This window comes from Artemia sp. Qi Xiang Cuo, chromosome 17, assembly GCF_049724085.1.
Source record: "Artemia sp. Qi Xiang Cuo chromosome 17, ASM4972408v1, whole genome shotgun sequence".
NCBI lineage: Eukaryota > Metazoa > Arthropoda > Branchiopoda > Anostraca > Artemiidae > Artemia > Artemia sp. Qi Xiang Cuo.
Genome location: NC_142810.1, coordinates 8,156,099 through 8,178,240, shown reverse-complemented (window position 1 = coordinate 8,178,240; position 22,142 = coordinate 8,156,099). Strand labels below are relative to the sequence as shown.

General features: G+C 32.2%; 1 long non-coding RNA gene across 1 annotated transcript; it reads right to left on the bottom strand.

The window, feature by feature from the left end:
• Positions 1-9,034: 9,034 nt before the first annotated feature.
• LOC148941859 (uncharacterized) lies at positions 9,035-14,533 on the bottom strand. The gene is made up of 2 exons (XR_016143133.1): positions 14,332-14,533; positions 9,035-9,466 (listed from the first exon to the last, which is right to left on the bottom strand). It is a non-coding gene; the product is annotated as an uncharacterized LOC148941859 (long non-coding RNA).
• Between the last annotated feature and the right edge of the window lie 7,609 nt (positions 14,534-22,142).

Below are 22,142 nucleotides of genomic sequence, written 5' to 3'. Positions count from 1 at the left end.
GAGTTCTAGTTTAGTTTTAGTTAAGAGTTTAGAGTTTTACCTTACAGTCTTAGCTTAGAGTTTTAGTTAGAGTTGAAGTTTAGTTTAGTTATAGTTAAGAATTTAGAGTTTAGCTTAGAGTCATAGCTTAGTTTTAGTTAAAGTTATAGTTTAGTTAAATTATATTTAAGACTTTGGAGTTTTAGCTTAGAGTCATAGCTTAGAGTTTTTGTTAGTTCTAGTTTAGTTTTAGTTAAGAGTTTGATGTTTTACCTTTGAGTCTTAGCTTAGAGTTTTTGTAGAGTTCTAGTTTAGTTTTAGTTAAGAGTTTAGTGTTTTAGCATAGAGTCTTAGCTTAAAGTTTTTGTTAGAGTTCTAGTTTAGTTTTAGTTAAGAGTTTAGAGTTTTTGTTGAGTTTTACCTTTAGTTACCTTTTTTTAGTTTTTTACCTTTACAGCTTAGAGTTTTAGTTAGAGTTCTAGTTTAGTTTAGTTATAGTTAAGAATTTAGAGTTTAGCTTAGAGTCATAGCTTAGAGTTTTAGTTAAAGTTCTAGTTTAGTTAAGTTATATTTAAGAGTTTAGAGTTTTAGCTTAGAGTTTTTGTTAGAGTTCTAGTTTAGTTTAGTTTTAGTTAAGAGTTTAGAGTTTTACCTTTGAGTCTTAGCTTAGAGTTTTTGTTAGAGTTCTAATTAAGTTTTAGTTAAGAGTTTAGTGTTTTACCTTTGAGTCTTAGCTTAGAGTTTTCTTTAGAGTTCTAGTTTAGTTTAGTTTTAGTTAAGAGTTTAGAGTTTTAGCTTAGAGTTTTTGTTAGAGTTCTAGTTTAGTTTTAGTTAAGAGTTTAGAGTTTTACCTTACAGTCTTAGCTTAGAGTTTTAGTTAGTTGAAGTTTAGTTTAGTTATAGTTAAGAATTTAGAGTTTAGCTTAGAGTCATAGCTTAGTTTTAGTTAAAGTTATAGTTTAGTTAAATTATATTTAAGACTTTGGAGTTTTAGCTTAGAGTCATAGCTTAGAGTTTTTGTTAGTTCTAGTTTAGTTTTAGTTAAGAGTTTGATGTTTTACCTTTGAGTCTTAGCTTAGAGTTTTTGTAGAGTTCTAGTTTAGTTTTAGTTAAGAGTTTAGTGTTTTAGCATAGAGTCTTAGCTTAAAGTTTTTGTTAGAGTTCTAGTTTAGTTTTAGTTAAGAGTTTAGTTTTAGCTTAGAGTTTTTGTAGAGTTTTACATTTAGTTACCTTTTTTTAGTTTTTTTACCTTTACAGCTTAGAGTTTTAGTTAGAGTTCTAGTTTAGTTTAGTTATAGTTAAGAATTTAGAGTTTAGCTTAGAGTCATAGCTTAGAGTTTTAGTTAAAGTTCTAGTTTAGTTAAGTTATATTTAAGAGTTTAGAGTTTTAGCTTAGAGTTTTTGTTAGAGTTCTAGTTTAGTTTAGTTTTATTTAAGAGTTTAGAGTTTTACCTTTGAGTCTTAGCTTAGAGTTTTTGTTAGAGTTCTAATTAAGTTTTAGTTAAGAGTTGAGTGTTTTACCTTTGAGTCTTAGCTTAGAGTTTTCTTTAGAGTTCTAGTTTAGTTTAGTTTTATTTAAGAGTTTAGAGTTTTAGCTTAGAGTTTTTGTTAGAGTTCTAGTTTAGTTTAGTTATAGTTAAGAGTTTAGAGTTTTAGCTTAGAGTCATAGCTTAGAGTTTTAGTTAGAGTTGAAGTTTAGTTTAGTTATAGTTAAGAGTTTAGAGTTTTACCTTAGAGTCCTAGCTTAGAATTTTAGTTTAGTTTAGTTTTAGTTAAGAGTTTGGTGTTTTAGCTTAGAGTCTTAGATTAGAGTTTTTAGTTACAGTTCTAGTCTAGTTTAGTTTTAGTTAAGAGTTTTAGCCTAGAGTCTTAGCTTAGAGTTTTAGTTAGAGTTGAAGTTTAGTTTAGTAATAGTTAAGAGTTTAGAGTTTTAGCTTAGAGTCATAGCTTAGAGTTTTTGTTAGAGTTCTAGTTTAGTTTAGTTATAGTTAAGAGTTTAGAGTTTTTAGCTTAGAGTCTTAGCTTAGAGTTTTTGTTAGAGTTCTAGTTTAGTTTAGTTTTAGTTAAGAGTTTAGAGTTTTACCTTAGAGTCTTAGCTTAGTTTATTTTTAGTTAAGAGCTTAGAGTTTTAGCTTTGAGTCTTAGCCTAGAGTTTTAGTTAGAGTTGAAGTTTATTCTAGCTATAGATAAGAGTTTGGAGTTTTACCTTAAAGTCTTACCTTAGAGTTTTTGTTGAAGCTCTAGTTTAGTTTAGTTTTAGCTAAGAGTTTTATCTTAGTCTTAGCTTAGAGTTTTTGTTGAAGTTCTAGTTTAGTTTAGTTAAGAGTTTGGAGTTTTGCCTAAGAGTCTTAGCTTAGAGTTGAAGTTTAACTTAGTTTTAGTTAATAGTTTAGAATTTTACCTTAGCGTCATAGCTTAGAGTTTTTGTTAGATTTCTAGCTTGGTTTAGTTTTAGTTAAGAGTTTAGAGTTTTACCTTAGAGTTTTAGTTAGAGTTCTAGTTTAGTACAGTTTTAGTTAAGAGTTTAGAGTTTTATCTTAGAGTCTTAGCTTAGAGTTTTGTTGAAGTTCTAGTTTAGTTTTAGTTAAGAGTTTAGAGTTTTAGCTTAGAGTCTTAGCTTAAAGTTTTTGTTAGAGTTCTAGTTTAGTTTAGTTATAGTTAAGAGTTTGGAGTTTTAGCTTAGAGTCATAGCTTAGAGTTTTTGTTGAAGTTCTAGTTTAGTTCAGTTTTAGTTAAGAGTTTTAGCTTAGAGTTTTTGTTAGAGTTCTAGTTTAGTTTTAGTTAAGAGTTTAGTTTTTAGCTTAGAGTCTTAGCTTAGAGTTTTTTGTTTAAGTTCTAGTTTAGTTTAGTTTTAGTTAAGAATTTAGAGTTTTACCTTAGTCTTACCTTAGAGTTTAGTTAGAGTTCTAGTTTAGTTTAGCTATAGTTAAGATTTCAGAGCTTTAGCTTTGAGTTTTATCTTTGATTCTTAGATTAGAGTTTCAGTTAGAGTTTTAGTTTAGTTTTAGTTATGAGTTTAGAGTTTTACCTTAGTCTTAGCTTAGAGTTTTAGTTAGAGTTCTAATTTAGATTTATTTAAGAGTTTTAAATTAAAGTCCTAGCTTATAGTTTTATTTATGGTTAAGGTTTCGTTTAGTTTAGTTAAGAGTTTATAGTTTTAGCTTAGAGTCTTAGCTTAAGAGTTTTAGTTAGAGTTTTTTTTTAGTTTAGTTTTAGTTAAGAGTTTTAGCTTAGAGTTTTAGCCTAGAATCTTAGCTTAGAGATTTAGTTAGAGTTGAAGTTTAGTCTAAACTAGCATAACCACAAAATTCCACAATATTACATAGAAATACCAAAACCAGAGGTTAGATTTGGTTAGGTTAGGTTAGAGGTTAGGTTTCTCCACGTTTAAGTTAGGTTAAATTAGGTTAGCTTAACATGAGCGCTCGTGATAAGCTAACCTAATCTAACCTAACTTAAACGTGGAGAAACTTCGTGAATCAATAATTCCCCTTAGAAACATCAAATTAATTCCCCTTTCGTGAATCAATAATTCCCCTTAGAAACAACAAATTAATTCCCCTTTCTTGAATCAATAATTCCCCTTAGAAACAACAAATGAATTCCCCCTTCGTGAATCAATAATTGCCCTTAGAAACAACAAATTAATTCCCCTTTCTTGAATCAATAATTGCCCTTAGAAACAACAAATTAATTTCCCTTTCGTGAATCAATAATTCCCCTTAGAAACAACAAATTAATTTCCCTTTCGTGAATCAATAATTCCCCTTAGAAACAACAAATTAATTCCCCTTTCATGACAAATCAATCAACCTTGACATCAGTTGTCAGACATTAAAAAACTTCGCCCAGAAACAATTCTCCTAGACGAACTCCAAAGGCATTAATAAACTTCGCCCGGAGACAATTCTCCTTGGAAATACATCAAAGTGAGAAAAATCCTGTTTTTTTCATTCTCAGTGACAAAAACCATAAAACATGCATAAATTGCTGTTGACACCCACGAAAAACATCAAATAAATTGACTAACACTCATAACCATCCATGAAACTTCGCCCAGAAACAATTCTCCTGGACGAACACCAAAGACATTAATAAACTTCGCCCGGAAACAATTATCCTGGGTAAACTCCAAATACATTAATAAACTTCAACCGGAGACAATTCTCCTTCGAAATACAGCAGAGTGATAAAAATCCTGTTTTTTCATTCTCACTAACAAAAAACAATAAAACAGACTTAAATTTCTGTCGACATCCATAAAAACAACAAATAAATTGACCGACACTCATAACCGTCCAAGAAACATCCATAAAAGTGAGAAAAATCCTGTTTTTTCATTCTCACTGACAAAAACCATAAGAGACATAAATTGCTGTTGACATCCATGAAAAACAACAAATAAATTAACTAACACACATAACCGTCCATGAAACATCCATAAAAGTGAGGAAAATCCTTTTTTTCAAGTGAGAAAAATCCTGTTTTTTCATTCTCAGTGAGAAAAACCATAAATTATGTACTGTCAACGTTAAACTAAATTGTAGATGGCAGCAGTAGGACCCCGTGGGAGTAATAGGGGCCTTTCTACTTAAATATTTTTGAATTGACTCCTCTTTTTTTTAAATCTGGCAAATTTTCCCAAGCTTGTAAATTTTGATGGGTATTAGTAATCTTGTTGATATTTTTGGCACTTTGAATTCAGAAAAACTTACTTCCGTCATTAATTTACTCTTCCATATTTCACGGAAAAGTATCCAATTTGTAAAATTTGATAATATCAATCATTTCCTTTTAACCTATTAAAAAATCGGTTCCCACTTCCCGTTATCTCGGTTCATATTTCCTTGAAAACTCGTCAGTAATTAGATTTGAATGTCAAGTCTTCTGGAGTATTAGCAGCTATAAAGAGAAGCGTCAATTTGTATTTCATCAGAATGATTCTTGTGTGCTTGTGAAGCGGATATTAAGGTAAAAAACTTTTAAATTGCCTACTAAATTATATTTATTTTAAAAACAAAGTTTTTTCTGGGGGAAAAAAAGAGCGAAGTTTAAACTTAAAGCGAACAAAATTATTACCTCACAGCCTATCTAATATATATATAAAGAAAAAACCTAGCGTAAATAATCCAACTAGTGATAATTCTCTGTTTGTAGGATTATAAGAAACAAGCAATTTACTACTACTACTACTAAAATCTCACCGCAGCACCAAGCCGCCTGAGGCCAACACAGCTACGCACGCTCCTCCTCCACCCCAATCTATTCAAAGCCTCCACGTTTAAGTTAGGTTCCTATTTCCTGGAAAACTCGTCAGTAATTAGATTTGAATGTCAAGTCTTCTGAAGTATTAGCAGCTATAAAGAGAAGCGTCAATTTGTATTTCATCAGAATGATTCTTGTGTGCTTGTGAAGCGGATATTAAGGTAAAGAACATTTAAATTGCCTACTAAATTGTATTTATTTTAAAAACAAAGTTTTTTTTCTGGAGGAAGTAAAGAGCGAAGTTTAAACTTAAAACAAACAAAATTATTATCTCACAGCCTATCTAATATATATATAAAGAAAAAACCTAGCGTAAATAATCCAACTACTGATAATTCTCTGTTTGTAGGATTATAAGAAACAACCAATTTACTACTACTACTACTAAAATCTCACCGCAGCACCAAGCCGCCTGAGGCCAACACAGCTACGCACGCTCCTCCTCCACCCAAATCTATTCAAAGCCTCCCTTTTTACACCCACCCACGAAGTTCCCATTTCCTTTAAATCTTTCTTTATGTCTTCCTCCCACCCCAGATAGGGATGACCTGCTTTCCGTTTAGCCCTAGATGGTTGGCCGAAAAGAACAATCTTGGCAGTCTGTCATCCTTCATCCGCACTCTGATACGCTGAAACTGATGGTGTTATTTACATTAAAGTTCTCTGACTTTTATGGGTTGTTTCCCCATTTTTTAAATATAAGACAAATTTTCTCAGGCACTTAACTTTTGATAGTTAAAATTAAACTTGATGAAACTTATATATTTGAAATCAGCATAAAAATTTGGTTCCTCAGATGCATCTATTGGTGTCAAAACTTGGTTTTTATTGAGTTGCTATTGTTACTCAGTTATTATTCGGTTACTATTGAGCAGGGTCGCTTCCTTCTGTTCACTGAAAAGCTTTCTTATATCAAAACCAGAATGCAATATTCATCTGTTGATGAGAACACTTTTTTTACACCACATTTTACTGCAAAAACAGTAGAATTAGAACATTACATAATTAGCCTAATGATAGAATCTGTATACAATGGTATTAGGGTAATTTTATTGTCTTTTAAATTTGAATGCATTATTTTAGAATTGCCTCATGATAAATTTGCTATGTTTAAATTATTATTATAGCATTAGTGTCTTGGCTGAAAAGAGTAAATTTTATTTTATCACTTTTTGAATATTACTCCTTATTTTCAGCTGAATTATTAAGGCTAGAATATCAAGTTAGGATTGTTTAAAATCTAGATATTAGTCTTTTTATTATTTTGGACAGTATTTGAGAAAGCTGAATAGAATAAGATCTAGAATCAAACAGTGGTGCCCATTTGATGGGAAACTTCCCCATAGACTGAAAGAATACTTTTGTGGGGAGGGGGAATATTTTAATTAGAAAAATACCCTTTTTGGTATTGCCCTTGGATAAAGCATAAATTCTCCTAATTGATTTTTAAAAATGCATTTGTCCCTTCCCCCTACATATTTTGTGAATTACTGTCATTTGAGACTATATTATTATCCTGGGGAGGTTTTGTGTAATATTTGTCTCAACTTCTATTGGCTCCAAATTGACCTTGGAACTTTGGACACTTGGGATTTTGTACACTTTTCCAAAAAACCCTGATTAAATTTTGAGAGTTGGGGGAGAGACGAAGCTCAATACTTAGAATATGAATGTCTGTTTAACAGCAAAACCAGTCATCAACGTCAAATTACAATTGAAAATCCTATATCTATATCCTATAATCTACAATAATCTACAATCCTATAATCTACTCGTTATTTTAATTGTCAGTGCAAGTGCATTACGTAGGCTAATTTGCTTACAGTGTACAAACATGTGTCCCTGTGTATATACAAATATTTGAGTTAGATTTATTTGGAGTTTTCCTACCATTAAAAGGTTTAGTCAGGATTTTGTTGGGGGTGGGGGTGCAAAAAGAAACCAGAATTTTAGTGTGTCCAAGTAAACTTCAACCATTAATCTCAAGATGCTTATCAGGAAAATTAGCTAATTCCGCAAATGTATCTGCAGTCTTCTGCCTCTCTGAGATCAAGAGTTAGCCAATTTCTATGTTTTTTTATATGTGCAATATGATTTTCATTTGGATACTGCATTTTCACCTTATACAATCAATTATTTTCTTTTATACTCTTTAACAGGCTTTGAGTAACTCATGGTTTACGAGGTAGTTCAATAAAAACTTCTCTTAAAAACTTCTAATTCTTAAAATGTTTGTTACCGCGTTTTCCATCTAAACAAGTCTATTGTCATAATATAACAATCTATGATAACAAACGAAATAAAAAAAATAATAAGCATAATAAACAAATCTATGACCATAGAGCAATTAACTATAAATCTATAAGCATGCGGCCACTATAAATGTGGGATAGCCCCAGAGGTACATCAAGAATTTTCCAATTAACTGCAAGTATATGAGTAAGACTAAACTTATATATTTGAAACCAGCATAAGAATCTGATTTTTCTGATGTATCTATTGGTATCAAAATTCCGTTTTTTAGAGTTGCGGTCACTATTGAGCCGGGCATCTCCTTACTTACAGTTTGTTAACATGAACTGTTTGATTGATTGAACAAAATAAAGTGTCACGTGTCATAACGCACGTGACTGGACAGTATTTTGCATGGATTTCTAAAATATATTTTTTGTGTCTCCATTAAAAAGAGTAAAATCGTTACCTCCCTTAATTTTTGTTAATTTTGTACCATATGATGCTCTTAAAAGTATTAAAAGGGGGAGTTACCTAGTATACCTACCTAGCTGGGCAAAATATAACAATTTAAGCCTCACCTACTTAGCTGTATCATCGCAATGTACAAATGAACCCTTGGAGCAAAACAGGAAAAAAAGGCCAAAGGCCAAAGGCTAGAAGAATATGCTTGACAAAATACTCGCGCATTGTAATTTAGATAGTTTCAAACGCTGAATTACTTCTTATATGTGAAGGTCACCTTGCAATTTGCTGTTTAATTGGTTTTGCCACCTTTCGGTCATGCTGCCTGGGGTACCTGTCCCCGTCCCTAGATCTGGCGAATCAAATGGTTAGTTTATTTATAGCCTTCAAATTAATCACATGTCAACAGTTTTTCAGTGGCTGACCACTTGTGAATGTAATATGTTAATACAACAAATTCTAGTAGTAAATATTTTAATTTTAGGCTCTTTTATAAACACCACTTTATAAACTATTACCAAACCTGAGTACTGATCACGATACAATAACAACACCAAAAAAGAAAAAAAAAGATTAACTTGGGAGAGAGTTATGGGTGAGAGATCACGAAAAATAAGAAAAAACATACCATGATGAGGACTGCTGAAAGTGCAAGACTACAAACAGGAATCATGTGAGGACATAATGCGTTCCACACTGACAACGCCGATTCTCTTCCCAATCTCCAGATGGCTGAGGATACTATAAGAAAAATAAATAAAATTATATAATAATACTAATCTATTACCCACCAGCAAAAAACTATAAATTTACTTTGGAATACAAGTTGAGATAGAACCTTAAAGTTTCATCATGTAAGCACTTAATTTGAATTGAAACGATTACAGTCGATGAAATCTTTTTGGTACGTAAGTTGCAGACAATAACACAGAAAAAAGATTGCAGAGATGAATGAAAGAAACCCCTGCTTTAATGCTTTCCACCATGCAGAAAACAGACTCCGATTATATCGAAAGTGTAATATGTGCTGTTTCCGGGAAACTAGAACTGAGATAGGCGTCGGCTGTAGGGACTCTAGAAGTCCAGGGTTCTAAATTTTTTTTTTTTAAACTACTAATTTTGATAATTATTTATGTTAAGAATACATAGCTAATAGATACTTCAACTACTTGTATTATGCAATTTTTCCAGGACATTTTCGGAATAATAAACTTTGTTATTTGTGTTTTGTATTAAGAGTTACCTTTTCTGTGGTGCTTTTCCTTCTTCCCTTGTCACCCTCTACTACTTGGCACACTCATCCAAAGTTGCTATTGTTCCATGGCCTCAACTTTAAAATGTCCAGGTAATGGCTGGTGAAGACTAGTCATAGCCTACATCTGGAGGGGGCCACTACTGAATGGGTTTGAATTGCAGAGCTTACACTGTCAGAGCCACCCACCCCTTTTAGCCCTCAAACACACCTGGCTGGCAATACATCTAGTGACACCCAAAAATGAAACCAAAATTGTCCTGTATATACTTACTAGATTAAGAAATATTTAAAAAATTAAAAGATAGAAAGATTAAGAAACAAAAAGATTAGAAACAGAAAATGAGAAGAAAGTATAAATAAATAAATTAATGATTATACAAGGACAAAGTATTTAAAACATGATATCAACAATCTGGAAGAGGGACAATATTGGGATTTTTTTTTATAAGACTATACAATTGTATGGAAAATTATTAAAATAAGCCTTGTGCAATAGGCTAAATAGCAAAACAAAAGGAAAAGAAAGTTAGGAACCTAAGCCAAACAAACAAGGCATGTTAAGGGGGGAAAACCAATAGCAAAAGGAAAGTTTGATATGTGTCCAGAGTAAACAAAAAAGCACATGTGATCATATATCCCCTTAAAGGTAATATGGTATGTTATGTAGATAAAAAATGTTGACAAAACATGGGTAAATTTTTGTTAATCTTTCTTTATTGATGGTTAAATCATCTGCTTAGTTCTTGTAGTGATCTAATACCTACAAATGTATGCTTTTTGAAGTTTACTAGGTCTGGGAATCCAGTAGGTCCCTTTTCCTATCTGGAATTCTACAAAACTTACTGGTAATTGAAAAGTTCTAGATGGACATTTTATAATCAAATTCATAACCATAATTTACCTTTTAAGTAGGTCTATCCCTGCAGATTTTGAGTTTTAGAAATTTTGCCCAAAGTTAGGCTGATGTTTGTTTGAATTGATTTAATAGCAAACAAAGAAGCAATATTAACAGCAACAGATTACAGGAGAATGGATTGACTATAATCTATATAATTTGGGCTATATATTTGCACATCAGGAGGGGGTAAAGTAAAATAATTTACTTCTAGGAACAATATAAGCAAGTAGGTTATTATATAAGCAGTTAAGTTAGGAAAATGAAACCTTCAGGAATGGGTCTACAGACTCAAGTATGTCCCAGGAGGGTATTTTGATGTACCTAGGGATATTGAGTAGCATGTCAACATCCCAGAACTGTAAATATGGCTCACTATGCTTTAAAACTAGGCTAAATTAAAATGGGTGCATATGTATGACCATTCCATTACACAAGGAGCCATGTTAAGAAAAAAAATTCTTATTTCATAATATGCAAAATAATTCTAGTTGATATATTTTGCAGGGGGAAAATCTTTATCATCACTTCTTTCACTGTTGTACAATTTTTTTAAACAAAATTGTGAAAAATAAACAGATTTGACAGCATTTATCTGTTTTCAAATAATCTATATATGAAAGTTAAACACAATCACTGTCATCTACCAAAATGATATAAATAGGCAAATATTGAAAAATCCTAGGTTAAGGTTAGATTAGCTTGATGGCTTTAGGTGTTTGTTTAATAAATGATTTTCAAGACTTGGAGAATAGACATAAATATTAAAAAATGCGATTTATAAACAAGGAAAATAGTGAGGTTACATGTCCTTCCCCAGGAAAATAAGTTAACTAGGATTAATTTGCATTTCATGAAAGAAGAATTGTTTTCTTAACATGTCTCTTTATGTAATGGAATGGTCATGTATGTACACCTAAAAAGGGACTGTATGTATTGCTATTTTGCCCTGCTGGTTGATTAAATCGGATTCTTCAGAATTGATATTCATGGATTTTTCTGATATTTTGAAAAATTGGATAGACTTTAAACAAAATGTGCACATAGCTATGATATATACACAAATTATCTGGTAGAAAGTTAAGATCTAATATTTTCAACTTCAAAACTTTGCAAAAAAAAAATATTGACATGAATTAAAATTAAATTCAAAAACAGGGGATAGTATTTTCAAAACCAAAACACGAGGATAGAATACGGAAAAGTCATAAGTCAAGTAGACAAATTTCTAGAACACAAGAGATGAGAAGAAGGTTAACACAGTACACTAGCTAGGCAATACTGTCAGGGTGTTTTGTGTCCTGGATTCCATTTTGAAAGTTAAATGTTCATAAACTAGCCAGTTTCCAAGATAGGCCCAATTTGATTAAAAGTATCTTATCTAGAATTTTTCTGATGCCACTAGGTCCTTCATCTTGGACCATGAGGGGGGGGATAGTGTGCACGGTCGGGAAAACAACCATGATGATTGGAAACAGGCATCCCTCAGAGGACGAAGATAGGAGTTAAGTCCAGTTGTGATGAAACTGTATGTTATATTTTGATTGAGGATGCAATTCTAAGTATATATGTGCATATTAGCGGGTGGGGGTATATAGTCCATGAATAGGCCCATTTTTTTAGCACTAAGATCTTACATCTTTCTGCAAAGATTATTGTTTTATAACTCATCTTTGTTCTAAGATCTTAAAACTCACTGATGTTAACAAAAAGTGTAAAGACCACCACTGTTTTACCATAGAGAACAATGATAAGAGAACTTTGATGATATATTCATTGTTGTTTTCAGACCACTGATCAGAGCAGAATGATGAAAGATGGTTGCATAAAATGACAGAAGGGTAAAATTCTACTTTAGCTATTTTGGAAAGCAGTTAGGATAGGAAAATGAAACTTTCAGTGATGGGTCTACATGCTAAAGTTTGTCCTGGGAAGATATTTTGAAGTAATTACCTCCACTCCTTCTTCTCCAAAGGGTTCTGAAATGTCCCCACATGACAGGTCATACCCATTGAAGTTTTGTTAAAACGAACTTTTACCTTAATTTTCAGTTACCAGTTTCTGTTTCTCTGGTTTTAGTTTTGAAAATACAATTTGTGTTATTTGAGTAGAATTTTAAGCCATGCTAATGGTTTTTTTTTTCAAAATTTAAAAGATGTATTTTTATATATTTAAAACCTTATAAAATAGGATTAAGCAAAGCTGTGAAGCTGAAAACAATGTTGTTGTACTTCAGATAAGAAGAAGATTAATTTTTCAAAGTTTCACTTTTATAACACACAGATTTTTAAAGATCATCAAAAGCCAGGACACTCGAGAGGGTGAAGGAGTGGAGGTATGTACTTCAAAATACCTTCCTAGGACATACTTTAACCTGTAGATCCAACACTGAAAGTTTCATTTCCTAACCTAACCTCTTTCCAAGATAGACAAAAGTAGCTAAAGCAGAATTTTACTCACAAAAGATGTAAGATCACAGTTCAAAGATTTTATTTTAGAGCGATTTCTGACAAAAGATGTGTCAATATTTACCTTATCATATTAGCCTATTGAGTTGGGAATAAAGTGTAACACAACATTTGATGCCTTTTTTATGCTGATTATTAATATAACAATCCTTTCTATTGGAAATGAATTTAAGCCCCCCCCCCCCTATATATGCCAATTCAGGGTATAATTTCTATTGGAAATGAATTTAAGCCCCCCCCCTATATATGCCAATTCAGGATATATATTTCCACATTAGGGGGTGGTGGGGGTAAAGTTTAAACTTACCTCCCATTTACATCAGAAATAAAATTTGCCCCCCACCCCCCCTAATGTGGAAATATATAACCTGAATCGGCAAACATAGGGGGGTGGAGCTAAGATTAATTTACAAAATAAATGATTGTTATATTTGTAATCAGCATAAAAAAAAGGCATTGAATGGTGTATTCACTTTATTTGAAACTCAATAATATGATTTGGTAAATATTGACCAATGTAAGATTTAAGCACATTGATTAGTGAAAAAACAGCCCTAAGAAATTCAAATTTTTCTGACCCCCCTAGGTCCTATATCTCAGACCATGGGGGTGGGATAGGGTGCACTGTCTGGGAAACAACCATGATGATTTTCTTAATATGTTTCCTTATGTCCAGCTGGACTCCTAGGCTTAATATAGGCCTACTGGTTGGCCAATTTAAAGATTTGCATATATATACACTGTCAAATTAGCCATCTAGTGGTATCCCATGGAGACAATAACAAATAATGAATCTAAAAGAAGACTACTCCATCACAGGAGGGGACGAATCATTTAACTAATTGGCCGGTAAAATCTACTTTAGCTACTTTTGGCTATCTTGGAAAGGAGTTTGGTTAGGAAAATGAAACTTTCAGGGATGGATCTACAGGCTAAAGTATGTCCAGGAAGGTATTTTGAAGTAGGCTAGACCTACCTACCTCCATTCCTTCTTCCTCTAGAGGATCCTGACCTTTGATGACCTTTAAAATTATGTGTGTTATAAAAGTGAAACCTTGTAAAATAGATCTTCTGCCTCACAACTTTGCTCAATCCTGATTTATAGAGTTTTTAAAGATATGCAAATACATTTCCTAAATTTTGAAAATTAACATTGATATGGCTTAAAATACTACTCAAATAACAGAAATTACATTTTCAGTACTAAAGCCAGAGAAAAAGAATCTTATAACTGAAAATTAAGGTAAAATGTTGTTTTGTCAAAATTTCAATAGGTATAGACATGTCATGTAGGCAAATTTCAGGATCCTCTAGAGGGAGAAGGAGAGGAGATAATTACTTAAAAATACCTTCCCAGGACATATTTTGGTGAATATATACCAAATCATATTATTGAGTTTCAAATAAGCCTAAAGTGAATACACCATTTGATGCCTTTTTTTATGCTTATTACGAATATAATAAGCATTTCTATCGGAAATGAATTTCAGCCCCCCCCCTATATAGGCTATACCTAACCTAACCCTGAATTGGCATATATAGGGGGGGGGCTGAAATTCATTTCTGACAGAAATTCTTATTATATTCGTAATCAACATAAAAAAAGGCATCGAATGGTGTATTCACTTTAGTCCTAACTCAATAATATGATATATATTTAAGCCTGTAGACCCATCCCTGAAAGTTTCAGTTTCCTAACCTCACCCCTTTCCAAGATAGGTAAAAGTAACTAAAGTAGAATTTTACCAATTTACCTATATAAAATACTCTACCAAGTTCAACAGACAGGGAATTTTCAGGTCCCTGTTCAGGGACCTGAAAATACCTTGCACCAACTCCTTGTTACTGCTTAAGATGGACGGCAGGATATCAATTGGTTGATGATGAAAACAATACACAGGATCAGGGTTTCAAACTTTCTGTTCCGTGAATATATCTAATGACCGACAGAAAATATATCATTTTCAGCCAAATTTTGTCCATATTTTGTACTCTTTGAATATTTGTACAAGGCAACCAAATGGATCTTCCATTCTGACTGCTGGAAAAAAAAGTTATAATTGAGGCACTTAAGGTAGTTCAAGCAAAACCTCGACTATCAAAAAATGTGTCGTCTTCTTGGACTCAAAGTAAGCTTTATAGACGATTTCTAAAGGTTTGTCTTCCTTAAATACATAATTTTCAGAACTTTAAACTACGTTGAACAAAATGGCTGTCTCTAAACTTTGATTGAATGTGTTTGGGGAAATAGTGTGCGTGTGAGGAAGGTTAATTACTCTCCACTCATGTTCTACTATTAAAAAGGGCAATTTCCAATCAAATGAGCCCTTTTGAAATTTATACAACAACTTTCTATATAAACCTTATATGCCCCCAGGGTATAACTTGTAGACTGAAGGCTCTGATGGGGCTATCATCCTGAAAAACCTAATTCCAGACCTTTTAACTACATTGAACAAAATAGATATCTCAAAATTTTGATTTTATGTGTTTGGGGAAATTCTGGTTGTGATAGGGGGGCTAGCTGCCCTTCAATCACTTACTTTCTAGAAAAACCTTGCATGCGCCCAGGGCCTAACTTACAATCCTTGCCTTGAGGGTTGGGGGGGGATGGGTTGTCATCCTTAAAGACCTAATTTCCAAAACTTTCAACTACGTTGAATAAAACAGCTATCTAAAAATTTGGATTGGATGTTTGGGGAAAAGGTGGGCGTGAGAGGGGGTCAGTTGTCCTCAAATCACTTTCGACTATTAAAAAGGGCACTAGCCCTTTGAATTTCCAATCGAATGAGCCCTTTTTGCAGTTTCTACGACAAAGATTTCAATAAAAACCTTATATGCCCCCGAGCATAACTTATAACCCCTGCTCTGAAGACTGTTGGGGAGTATCCTGCACAAAAGTATAATTTCCTGAACTTTAAACGGCGTGAAATAAAATGGCTATCTAAAATTTTGATTGGATATGTTTGGGGAAATGGTGGGCGTGGAAAGGGTGTTAGTTGCCTTCCAATCACTGTCGACTATTAAAAAAGGCACTAGCCAATTCAATTGCCAATGCAATTGGCCTTTTTTGAAGTTTCTACGACGACGCGTTCTATAAAAACCTTTAATCCCCACAAGGCATAACTTACAACCCTTGATCTGAGGGCTGTCGGAGAGTTTGCTCCTCAAAAACATAATTTCTATTTGGAAACCAACAACACTGAACAAAATGACTATCTAAAATTTTTGATTCCATGTGTTTGGGGAAAAGAAGAGTGAGAAGGGGCGGATTGTTGCCCTCAAACCCCTTTTGGCTATTAAAAAGGGCAATGGACTTTTGAATTTCCAATCGAATGAAACCTTTTTCAAATTTGTACGACAAAGATTTAAATAAAAACTTATATGCCCCCAGGGCATAGCTTATAACCCTTGCCCTGAAGACTGGGAGGGGAGCGTCCTGCTCGAAAGTAGAATTTTCTGAACTTTAACTTCGTGGAAAAAAATTACTCTCCCAAAATTTGTATTGGATTTGTTTGGGGAAATCCTGAGCGTGGAAAGGGTGTTAAGTACCTTCCAATTACTTTCAACCGATAGAAAGGGCACTAGTCATTGTAATTTCTAAATGACTGAACACTGTTTGGAGTTTCTACGAAAACACATTCTATAAAAACTTTGTTTCCGAGTGAATTTTGGAAATTTTTCCTTGAAATGTATGACATGGAATATTTTTTTTATTGTTGTGTTGTTGTTTATCTTGTCAGTGTTACATTCTGTTGATGTTTCAAAGTGCATTTTGAATTTTTCCTTGGAAAATATGACATGAAATATTTTTGTAGTTTTGTGTTGTGGTTTATCTTGTCAGTGGGCTGTGTAAAGCTTCTTGATAACTTTAGTTTGGTGACTTGTCAGAAAATTCTTGATCCAACCAAGGATGCCAAACAAAAGGAACACGCTGAAATTACGTTATTAATGAAACATACTAGAAATCTTTATCAATGAAAAAAAGACCTGAAATGACCAGAAATTGCAATAAATAATTTAAAATTAACAGAGTTAAATTAAACTTAAAATTAACAGAGATTACCACACACAATTGTAGGCCTAACATCACTAACCTTTCTTAAGACCAGAGTGTCATTTGCACTGCACTCAAAACAAAATAAATTTCAAAAGTTTTCTATTTATAACATTCTTAAATCCTATGTTTCCAAAACTTCAAATAACGTATATTATCATATGATATTCAGTCTAACTACTTTCATTAATTCTTTAGTGATCTTGGTTAATATGGTGATTTTTTTTTCTTTTTTTATATGACTAATGAAAACACAGTGCCTGAAAGAACACTATACTTTAGAAGACCTATGGGGTGTTAGCACTTGGCTTGTGTTTGGTAATATGTGTTCCTTTTAGCCCTAATTAAATTTATGTAATTATGAGTTAAGTGGTTTTGGAATGGTAATTATGCACAGGATGTCCAGTATAGAGTACAAAAAGGTAAGTTTGCGTATGAGTTTAATTTTAAAAAATGAGGTATGAAAGATTAAGGATTTAGCAATTCATATATATTTATTTAAGACTACACCCATCACGGTTATGCATTACAGTTGTAAGCTTTGGGGTCTTAGAAAAAGTGGGGAGTTGGATCAACTGCAAAGAGATTATTTTAAGATAGTTCTTAGGGCCCATAAATCTACTCACAATATTGTACCGGAAGGGGATTAAGGACTAAATAGGTTAAGAAAAGATAGGTTAACAAGAATGGTGCAGCTTAGGATAAAAATTTTAAGCAGTAAAAATAGGCTAGCGAAAGAACTACGTTTTAGTTTGTTGGAGGATGATATAAAGGGAGGGTAACCATATGAAATTAAAACAATTTTAGATGGAGGTGGGTATTCGTATTTTTGGAATGAAGGTAAGGGATTAAATTCAGATACAGCAGTTGATGAGGTAAAAGAAAGGTTAAATGAGCAAGGTATACAGCAGTGGCAGACTCGGAAGGAGGCCTCAGGATCTCTGAGTCTGTATAGTACAGTGAAGAACATGTGAGGAGAAAAAATTAATTTTAAGTTGGGGTTGAGAGGGGAAGAAATAAAATGGATTTTGAATTTAAGGGGAGGTTCGATTGATATTGAGGAATGAAAGATGAAATTTAGGGGGTCGTCCCTTCTCCGAGATGTAGAGAAAATGATGAGAATATTTTTCATTTTTGGGGGAATTGAAAGGAATTGGTGGATCTGAAAAATGAATGTTTTTAGCTAGTGTTGGTAGATAGAAGGTGACTGGAAGGGATTGTAGGATCACGAGTTAGAATGATATTAAGGAATTTGGCTAGGTATGTTGATGAAGGACTGATAGATCCTGAAAGATGTATCTATTTATAAATATTTTCATGGAGATTCATATTTAAATACGTTTTTTCTTTTCAATTTGCTTGTGTTTTTTTTTTAGTTTTTTTTTCCAATTTATTTGTGTTTTTTTTGTTTGTTTTGTTATGTTTATTTTCTGTTTTTCTGTTTTTTTTCCTATCGCCTCATGTGTTTTTTGGAAATACATACATAAATTAATTTATACACATATTTATAGATTTGCTTGCCATTGTTAAAAAAAACTAACAATAAAAACCAAGTGCAGCTGAGGGGTTATCCTATGAAAATTGTGTACTACACAATTCGTTTAGTCAAATCGGTGCCTACATAAATGGAACTGTGGTGAGCACAAGCAACAATCTTTCAAACTATACGAATTATATACAATTAATGTTGATGAATTCAGTGTCTTATGCGAAATTGAGAGGTTTGGCTATTTGATATGAAAATAATATGGTCACTGACACCACCAATATAATTGGAATACAATTGAAGATTTACATTTGGGGGCTAAAGTTTGACTGTTTGTCCAAATTTCTTAAGAGTTGCTACTGAAACATGGGGTCGTTTCATTAGAATAAGAAGCGTTTTTAAAAGTAATAACAGTGTTAGTGTAAGGAGCAAGATATTGAGGAGGGGGGCAACCCTTCAAATACAGAATAAATCTACTGTAATTAATATACAAATTTCATTTAAATTTTTCATGTACGGTGAGCCAAATTTAAATTTGCATTAGGTGGGAAACGCTCTAAATATTTAATTTAAGTATAGATATAAAGTATTTTCCGAACGAGCCGAAGGTGATTATCTGGTATAGACAACTTCAAAACCGGGTATTTTCTCATCTTCGCAATACAAGTTCTCGAGTGTGTTTTATATAATACACAAGTACCACCAATATTCTTATATATATGAATGTATTTACAATGTTCAACTATATATTCTGAAAGTAACTAAAATTTTGTAATCTTTAGGGATAAATCTTTGGGATTGAATCCAAAAACTAGCTGGAACTTCTAAAGTCCAATTTGAAATTAGCTCTTCTTTCCCTTGAGTTTGGTTATAGCAATAAGCAATGATTTTGGCACCAGATTCGTCATTGAAAAATGCTATCAATTCAAGAGCAGTCAAGCCAAAAATCTGATATGAAAACTAGTATCCAAGAGCCTCTCTAATTCTTTGAAAATCATGAATTGTGTTTTTTTTCTCAAAAACACGAATAAACATGCCAATAACAAAAAAAAAATTATATAAAGGGGTGGCTTACAAACTAAAGTATTGCCTATTTATTGTTATAAATTTCTGGGTTATCAATTCTGTTCATAAGAACTTAAGGTTTGTTAAGTAAAAAAAGAGATATTTTTTTTTAATTTAAATGTCTTCAGAATAATAGAGAAACATTAGGCTTGATTTTCTAGTTTTGGAATTACTGAGAAAGAGTGACTGCTATTTTAAGCTACTTTTTGCATAGAAAAACGTATCTATGAATAGAGAGAAGGTAAGAGGGTTTTAAGGTGGATTACTTCATGAAGATCAAAATACAGTTGGATATGAACAAAATAAATGTATTCTGTTAGCTTGAGTGTGGATAATATGTTTATATTTGTCTATTTCTTTTCTCTGTTTTTTTTTCTTTATTCAAATCTGCCACTTAATTAGATAAAAAAAACAAGTTTTTTTAACTGAAAGTAAGGAGCGACATTGACACTTAAAGCAACAAAAATTCTTCCGTATATGAACGGGCTGTCATCTCCTCAGCGTTTTGCACTTTATGCTAAAGTTTTTATTGTTTTAAAAGTAGAATTGTGACTGAGAATCAAACTTTAGCGTAAAGAGCGAGGTTTTGAGGAGGGGAAAACCCCTTTCATATACATAATAAATATTGTTAGTTTTAAGTTTTAATGTCACTTCTTACTTCCAGTAAAAAAAAAACTAACTTTTTTTACATTTAATTTTTGAGCGTTTTCCATCTAATGCAAATTTGAATTTGGTTCACCGTACATGAAAAATTCAAATGAAATTTGCATATTAATTTCGGTAGATTTATTCTGTATGTGAAGGGTTGACCCCTCCTCAATATCTTGCTACTTACACTAACACTGTTAGTACTTTTAAAAAGCTTGTTAGTCTAATAAAACGACCCCATGTTTCAGTAAATACTCTCAAGAAATTCGGACAAACAGTCAAACTTTAGCGTTAAGAGCAAGGTACTGGGGAGGTCAGCCCACTCACATGTGTAACAATTTATTGTTGTTTTTCAAATACTGAGGGTAAACCTGGCTCACCCTCAATAAAATATACCCTTCCCTATCACAGAAAACTCCTCTGTGGAAATTCCATCTAACATAAAGCACATCCCCTCGTCAAATTTTCTCCAGAGAGTTCCATCCTCGCTGTGAATATCCCCTGTCGGTAATATTGCTTATGAGCGATTCAGCTTGAAAAACTCTACTTAGCATTTATTCATTTGATTAAGACTTTAATCTCTAATCGGTGCCTCGATCACTTCAGAAATGCTTCCTTCCGTGGAAACTATTTCCCTGAAATCAAACACGCTTAAAATATTCTTCGGATAAATCTCCCAGACAATCTTCACATGAAAAATTTGGCAAAAAGAATATAATACAATTAAAAAGAGTTTTGTATAGTAATTCTGACAAATCTCCCAGTGTAACTTTTCCTCTGGAAAATTCACCCCCTAGAAATTTCCCTCCCCAAGGAAGATTCTTTCTATACAATTCCATCCCAAGAACAACTCCCTCAACCCCAAAAGTGTCTGTATACTTCCAAATAGCAAATATTATGCGTAAACAATGGGTTTCCGTCATATTTCGAGAAACAATACATTTTTAGCAACACCATTCTTATTTCAAGCAGCACTACATTTTGTAGAAAATATTTAATATTTTGAATAATTTATTTGCTTATTTTCCATTTTATTTCAGGAAACAATACATTTTGAGCAACACCATGGCTGATCTTTTTTATTTATGTCAAACAAAAAAAAATTGAAGAAAATTTTCGGTATTTGAATAATGTATTTGCGTATTTTCCATCTCATTTCAAGAAACACTAAATTGTTTACAATAAAAAATTTGGTATTTTGAATCGTGCATTTGCTTATTTCCAATCTTATTTCAAGGAACAATACCTTTTAAGCTACACCAGCGAATATTTCCTCATCATATTTCAAGCAGCAAAACATTTTGAAGAACATTCTTTGTATTTTGAATAGTACCTTTGCTTATTTCCATCTTATTTCAAGAAATAATATATTTTGAAAGACACCATCTTAAATTTCCTCATCTTTTTCAAGAAAAAATTCATTTTAAATAGCACCATTACATAATTCCTCATCTTGTTCTAAGCAGCAAAAAATTTTGATGAAAACATTTTGTATTTTGCATAATGCATTTGCTTATTTCAATATTTTGTTTATATTTTGCTTATTTCAAATATATTTTGAGTAGTACCATCACATATTTCTGCATTTTATCTCAAGCAGCAAAACATTTTTGTGAAAATATATAGTATTTTGCATAGTGAATTTTCTTATTTTCATTTTATTTCGAAAAACAAAGCACCCTGAACAACACCATCAGATGTTTCCTCGTTTTATTTCAAGCAGCAAAACATTTATAAGAAAAATTTGCTATTTTGAATAACAATTTTGCTTATTTCCCTCTTATTTCAAGAAACATTACATTTTCAGTAACACCATCCCGTATATCCTCATTTTATTTCAATCTTCAAAATACTTTGACGAAAATATTTGGTGCTTTGAATAATACATTTGCTTATTTCCGTATTATTTCAAGAAACAATACACTTTGACCAACACCATTGCAAAATTTCTGATCTTATTTCAAGCAGCTAAACATTTTGTAAGAGAAATTTGCTATTTTGAATAGAGCATTTCCTTACTTCCATCTTAGTTCAAGAAACAATACATTTTGAGCAACATCCTCTCGTTTTTCCTCATCTAATTTCAAGCAGAAAAATATTTTGATGAAGATATTTGGTATTTTGAATGTTGTATTTACTTATTTCCCTCTTATTGCAAGGACAAATACATTTCTAGCTACACCATCACGTATTTCCTCTTCTTATTTCAAGCAGTAAAACATTTTTAAGGACTATTTGGTATTTTAAATAACACTTTTGCTTATCTCCATCTTATTTCAAGAAGCATTCTATTTTTATTACCCCCCCCCCCAATGTAAATCTTCAAT